Genomic DNA, 6,317 nt, shown 5'->3' with positions numbered 1-6,317 from the left:
GAAGAATACTGCAGATGCATTGACAAAATCTGTGAGCTCTGAGAAGTTCTCTTGGTGTAGAGAAACAATGGGCATTTTCAGGGCTGGAAAAATGACTAAGCTCTCCTGTGGCCCCCTGTGGAAAGAAAACAACAAGTGGGAGATTGTTGGGTTGTGTTATATTCTTTCCACGACTAACCTACGTAGTGAACCAGGGGGTTAGAGGGGGTGCGGTAGCCCCCCCCCCCGTCCGGGGGGTTTGAGGGGGGCGGGTAGCCCCCCTCTCCGGGGTCCGGGGGAGCACCCCGGGAAATTTTTTTTGGGACCCTATATTAGGTTGGGCGAACCTACCTATGGTTTTTGGTCCATGGTTTTAGACGCGATGGTTTTCGGTCCATGGTATTGGATGCTTCGGCATGTATAAATATGTATTGTAACATTGAAAGGAATATAATGAAAAATCAAGCTGGTAGTCCCGGTTTTGGGATCCAGGGGAAAATCTCTGTGTATATGTGTTTTATGTGTTATGCTCTCGCATTGTTTATTTTTTGTGTTTTAGAATTTGTATGCAGGTAATTTCTGTACAGGGATAAAACCTACACTATAGATAGACTAGGGACTGCTATAAATAGGAAGGGACCAAGAAATGCTATTTTTAGAACTTTCTATTTTTAGCAGTTTCACCTCTCACCCAATGTGGCCAATGACCTCACTTGCCAAACTGCTATTTTTAGACATGTTATTTTTAGCATGTCTATTTTTAGCACATTCTAAATTTAGCATTTCTTGTTGCACATTTTTCAACACTCCCTCTCAACAAGAAATGCTTTCTCTCAAACCCGATCTTGTAACTCTGGAATGTTCTGCATGCAACACATCTACCCAGTCTAGTTGCTCCAACAAAACTTGGAACAAAAACACTCCCAATTGACCACTCTGTTGGGCTAGGAACATACTCTGATGCTGAAGCTCTACTTGTTGATGACAAGTGCTCCCTCTCTGAACATCTGCGCTACTACAACATCTCCATGCATCTCGCACCATTGCACACCTCTCTGTGCCACCTAGCACTATGCAAAACACTTGTGCCTCTCGCATTGCTACAACCTGCTAGCTATCCACTGTCTTGGGATTCCCTGCACTGTCACTCTCTCTGCCGCTCCATACACATTTGTCTCTACCCAATTAGTCAGTTCCTACTACTCCACATCGGGGCTCCTGTAGCAAGGTCTCATCGAAGAGATTGGGTACCTCAAGGATCCTGCCCCTCCTCCTTGGGACGATCACTCTATATCGCCCCACCTCCTACCTGGAGGTATGGCTGCATGTGATCCCTCTGCCCACCTGGCTCGAAGTTTCCCCCTACTGGAGGTCTCTGCATGTGTAGATGTCTCTACTCGATATCCACTCAGCTTCCCCTGTTGTGGCTGCTCCAAAACCTCCTGAAGCTGCTGCACCAATCGTGGCTCCTCCACAATTGTCTGAGACTTTTTCTAGCTCTGCATGTTGAGAGGTAATATACCCTCCCTCTCAACCACCAAATCTCCATCAGTTGCCTTGCTGCTCAAGGCTTTGCATGCATCTTGAACCTCAAGAGCATATAGGTTCTTGACCCGTGAACCAATCTGCTTCACCTATCTAGTGATGATGTGTCTAAGGAAAACCTTTCCCTTACTAAAGACTACATCATAGCCTCTGTCTTCCAGCATCGCGATCAACACCAAGTTTCTCTTCAGTCCTGGTACATACTTGACATCAGTCAAGGTAAGGCGAGCTCCATGCTCCCTCTGAAAAATAACCATGCCTACACCTGAGACACTATACTTCTCATCATTACCCATCACTATGAGTATCTAGAGATCTTTCTCCTCCAAAGTACTGAACAAACTCTTGTCACTGGTCATGTGGAAAGAAGCTCCACTGTGAAGAAACCAACCACTTCCCACCATGGATGAAACCATGCATGCGAAGAGTGTGAAATCCAACTCAAACTGTGAAGCAAGTGCCTCACCTTTAGATCCTTCCTCGGATCCCTTCTTGGATTTCCTCCGTGGACAATTTACAGCATAATGGCCCACCTCATGACAACGAAAGCATCGCACTTTCGATTTGTCAACCTTCTTCCCATCATTGGAAGAACTGGATTCAGAAAGAGAAACCTTCTCCTTCCCCTTCTTCACCTTACTTGCTATGGCACAGTTCTCCTCATCATGCATGGATGAAGAACTATCTCTAGTGCTCCATCTGATCTCCTCCTGCATCAAATCTGACTATAGTTGTTCCCAATCTGGCAGTTTCTCCCTTCCATTCACCAAGTCTTGGTAGCTATGCCAGCTCTTAGGAAGGCCAAGGAGTGCTAGGCACACCATATCCTCATCCGATGTCATGACCCCTACACTTGCAAGCTCATCCTTGCATGTGATGAGCTTGGTCAGATACATAGAGATCGTCTCATCCCTTTCACACTTGATCTTTCGAAGTTTGTCCTTCAGTGCCAACTTCCTATGATCACTGTTATTTTGATATAAATCTTTCAATGTTTTCCACATTGCATGCAAAGTCTCCTTCCCATGGAGGCTAGAGACAATGTGATCTCGCACTCCCTCCAAGAGAATTCTCCTAGCTCTAGCCACACACTTCCTCCATTCCACCTACTCAGTCTTGTCAGTAGGCTTAGGAATTTCTTGATCAATGAAATCCTTAAGGTCATTATCTTCCAAAACTGCCTCCATGTGATCCTTCCAAGCTATATAGTTTGAGCTGCCATTAAGGGCATACTCAAGCTTCAAACCGTAGAGCGCCATCGATGAAATAGATGTGATAAGAACTTGAGATGTATATCCCGAATAATAAACTTTGAATTTCTCCTACTAGTATATTGTTCTTGCTTGATCACCTGTGCTCCGATACCATGTAGAAATTTCACCTGTAGAACAAATCGATATATGCAATGTCCTAAAGCATAATACTTGTTCTACTTCTACAAAACATTAAGCAGAAGGATAATCGAATTCATGAGCAACATCAAGTAGAAACATGCATAACTGATCAAGAGAAATCAATCACACATAACACAGAATATATCACTGGGGAAAGCACCAGCATAAAACCCAAACACTGTATTATCAATCAAGTGGAAATCCTCTTCAACATACAAAAAGAATCAACTCAATAGCTATCCCACTCTCTCTGTACTCTGATGATCTTCAATCAGAAAGATGAAAATCATGGACTACCTAGGCCTCAATATATAGGCCACAAGTCCTCCAATCTCCTATAATAGATCCTTCTCCATGCAAGGAATACTTACTAGAAATATCCAAGCATCTGATAGTACACTGTCCCACATCTGATCTTAACTAGGTCTCTGACATAATTGACATGCAACAATTATCCATGAGTGAATTCTCAATTATCTAAAATAATAGTTGTCACATGCATGCAAGCATTAACAAACTATATCTTATTATTTTAACAACTTGTTAAAATAATCTAACTGGACCTGACTAGTAAGAACTAAGTCAACTGATTCTCTCATTATAGAACTCATACTTATTCCCTCAATCAGTGGAGGAAATTAAGGATAAATTCCTCAATCAGTGGGACAACTCATGTGCATGCTCACAAAGACTTCAAATTTGAATTTCCTTAACTAATTAACTCAACTGAATTAATTAATTAATATTTCCAACTTCTGTTAAGACCAAAATTAATTTTACTTCCTATAGATAGACTAGGGACTGCTATAAATAAGAAGGGACCCAAAAATGCTCTTTTTAGAACTTTCTATTTTTAGTAGTTTCACCTCTCACCCAATGTGGCCAATGACCTCATTGGCCAAACTGCTATTTTTAGACATGCTATTTTTAGCAGGTCTATTTTTAGCACATTCTAAATTTAGCATTTTTTGTTGCACATTTTTCAACACTTCTTAGAAGTAAGTTGCATCCCAACTTCTTTTGCTAGACTTGTCTTCATAAAGTTATGCGTGGCTCTTGTGTCCACCAGAGCTTAGACAACCTTCCCTTGGGTATCCAAGTCAACAAAACATAGACTATGAAACTGACCATCCTTCTTCCCAAGAACACCAATCTGCATAGAATCAAAACATACCTCACATCTGTTGCACATCCTCACACCTGCATCTTCATAATCTTTGATACCATCTGTCATGCCCCCATGGACGACACATGAGTCCAAGCCCTTTGAGTCACCGAGGCATGCAATGCTGACGAGGTTCATTGTAAAGGCAATACTTACTTATAACTACTTTCTCTCAAACTATGCCTACAAGCTCATACACTCTTTAGTGTGGTAGCTACTATGCTTGCGGAATTAAACATTTCATCTACTTACACAAGTGTACAACTTCTTCATTTAACATCATGTTGCAACAATTATAACAACAACATAAATAAGCCATGCACAATGCGATCAAGAATAAACCAACAACAATAACCAACAAGGTGTGCAACAAGATTTACATTTGTAAAGCTTCTCTTTATATTATATTACAGAAATATGTTACAATGGGATGGCTAGGCCAAATTCCCCAACAAACTCCTAGTTGCAACCTTCAAAACTTCAATAAAAATAGTCCCACAGTGGAAATAGGGTAGCCCAAGGCTTCGCCCTTTACAAGGCAACTAAAAATACAAACTGGCACAATCCGTCCGCCTTAGCTTGCTTAGGGCGAGCACATCTCTAATTTGTGCTCCTTTAATTTTGTTCCTTGCCTCTTTCACTCCCTTAGATTTGCCTCAAACTTTGCTTGTCTTATGACTTGCGATTCTACAATGTGCCTTCCTCCATCGCACAACTTCTTATACTTGTCTTTGTAACTTTGATTGGACAGTCACGCCTTTGTTCGATGCCAGTTCCGTCTCTTAAGCCAATATACCAACTACTGTGCCCTTTGGTTTGCTTAGTGTGCATAATAGGCTCATCGCATGGGCATGTCGCCCAATCCCTACCTTCATGTAGGCATGCCTTGGGCACACACCACTTGGTTTTGCTTATGTTGCACACAATTGCCCTAAGGCATTCTAATTGATTTCGTCACATCTAAGCATATCGTTTCTCTTGTTGCACTTGGTCCATTCGCCCAATGCACGACTCTCGTGCATATCTATTGTCTTGCATGACTTGGGTGTGCACAATCTTGTTTTCGTCAAAGGCGCTCTCGGGCACCTAGCTGGGCGCACAACTCGCCATGGGGCTCGGGGTCTTGACAAGGGTGAAGACAAGAGAAATTGCAAGCCTACAATGCCTTCTTTGCAATTGCAGTGCCCTGGTTGAAGCAAATTCCAAGCTGCCTAACTTCCAACTAAGGATGAGTACCAACCCTGAATGCAAGGCTATGCCCATTCCCTAGTAGACATTGATTCACCTTTTTTCTTAGTTTTTCATTTTAAGGAATACTAAGTTCACAAATGATGGAAACTTCCCACAATGTCTACGCAAGGACAGGTCCTCGAACTGGTATATAAGCTATAGGATGCCCTTCCTTATCATCCTTCTCCCAACCAATGTCATCTTCCTCCATTTTCCAACCCTATTCATATACAATTGTTGTTCATTAACACCTTAGGTTGGAGCTTAGAGTAAGTTGTTGTTCCCGTGACTCCATGCATCTTAGAAACCTCACTTCCATCCTTTCCCATGCTTCCTCCTATACCATACACCATTTATATTAATTAATAAAATTAACCTCATCCTTTCAACACCTTATAAAAAATTCTCAATATTTATTGATAATTTAATTTATATCAGTGTTTATATCCATGTTAAATGGTAATTGAAATTACTCAATTATGATTTACAAACGAAACAAATTCTAAATAGCGAGAGTACGTATAACTTACGAAGAACATGATAGGTTGTAATTTAACTGAAACGATTCTACGGAAAAAAGATAAACTGGAACGATTAAATATTGAGAATATGCCCTCATGCACTCCATTTTATATGGTTCGGACAGTACACATTTCGAAAAAATAAATTTAGGTATTCATTTGTGGTGGAAAAAAAACTGGAAGAATTAAAGATTGAGAATATGCCATCATGCACTCCATTTTAAATAGTTCGGACTAGTTTAATGAGGTTGTTTTTTTTGCGGAAAGTTATAAAAATTTTGGTAATGAGGTTTTTTTTTTCTCGGAAAGTTATGGAAATTTTGATCATATTTTAAGAAAATTTGGCAAAGATTTTTGTAAATCCAGGCAATGCTTCTGCCTTCACAGATGACTAAAAACAACATATCTTGCTATTTAAACTAAAATGATTTAAATTTCAAAATTTTGAATGTTTAAAAGATTTTCAATCTATTTTTACCATTA

The sequence above is a fragment of the Pinus tabuliformis genome, chromosome 6, assembly GCF_031772625.1.
Source record: "Pinus tabuliformis cultivar Carrire ecotype Pingquan chromosome 6, CPIR1, whole genome shotgun sequence".
Classification (NCBI taxonomy): Eukaryota; Viridiplantae; Streptophyta; class Pinopsida; order Pinales; family Pinaceae; genus Pinus; species Pinus tabuliformis.
This window is presented reverse-complemented; position numbering follows the sequence as displayed.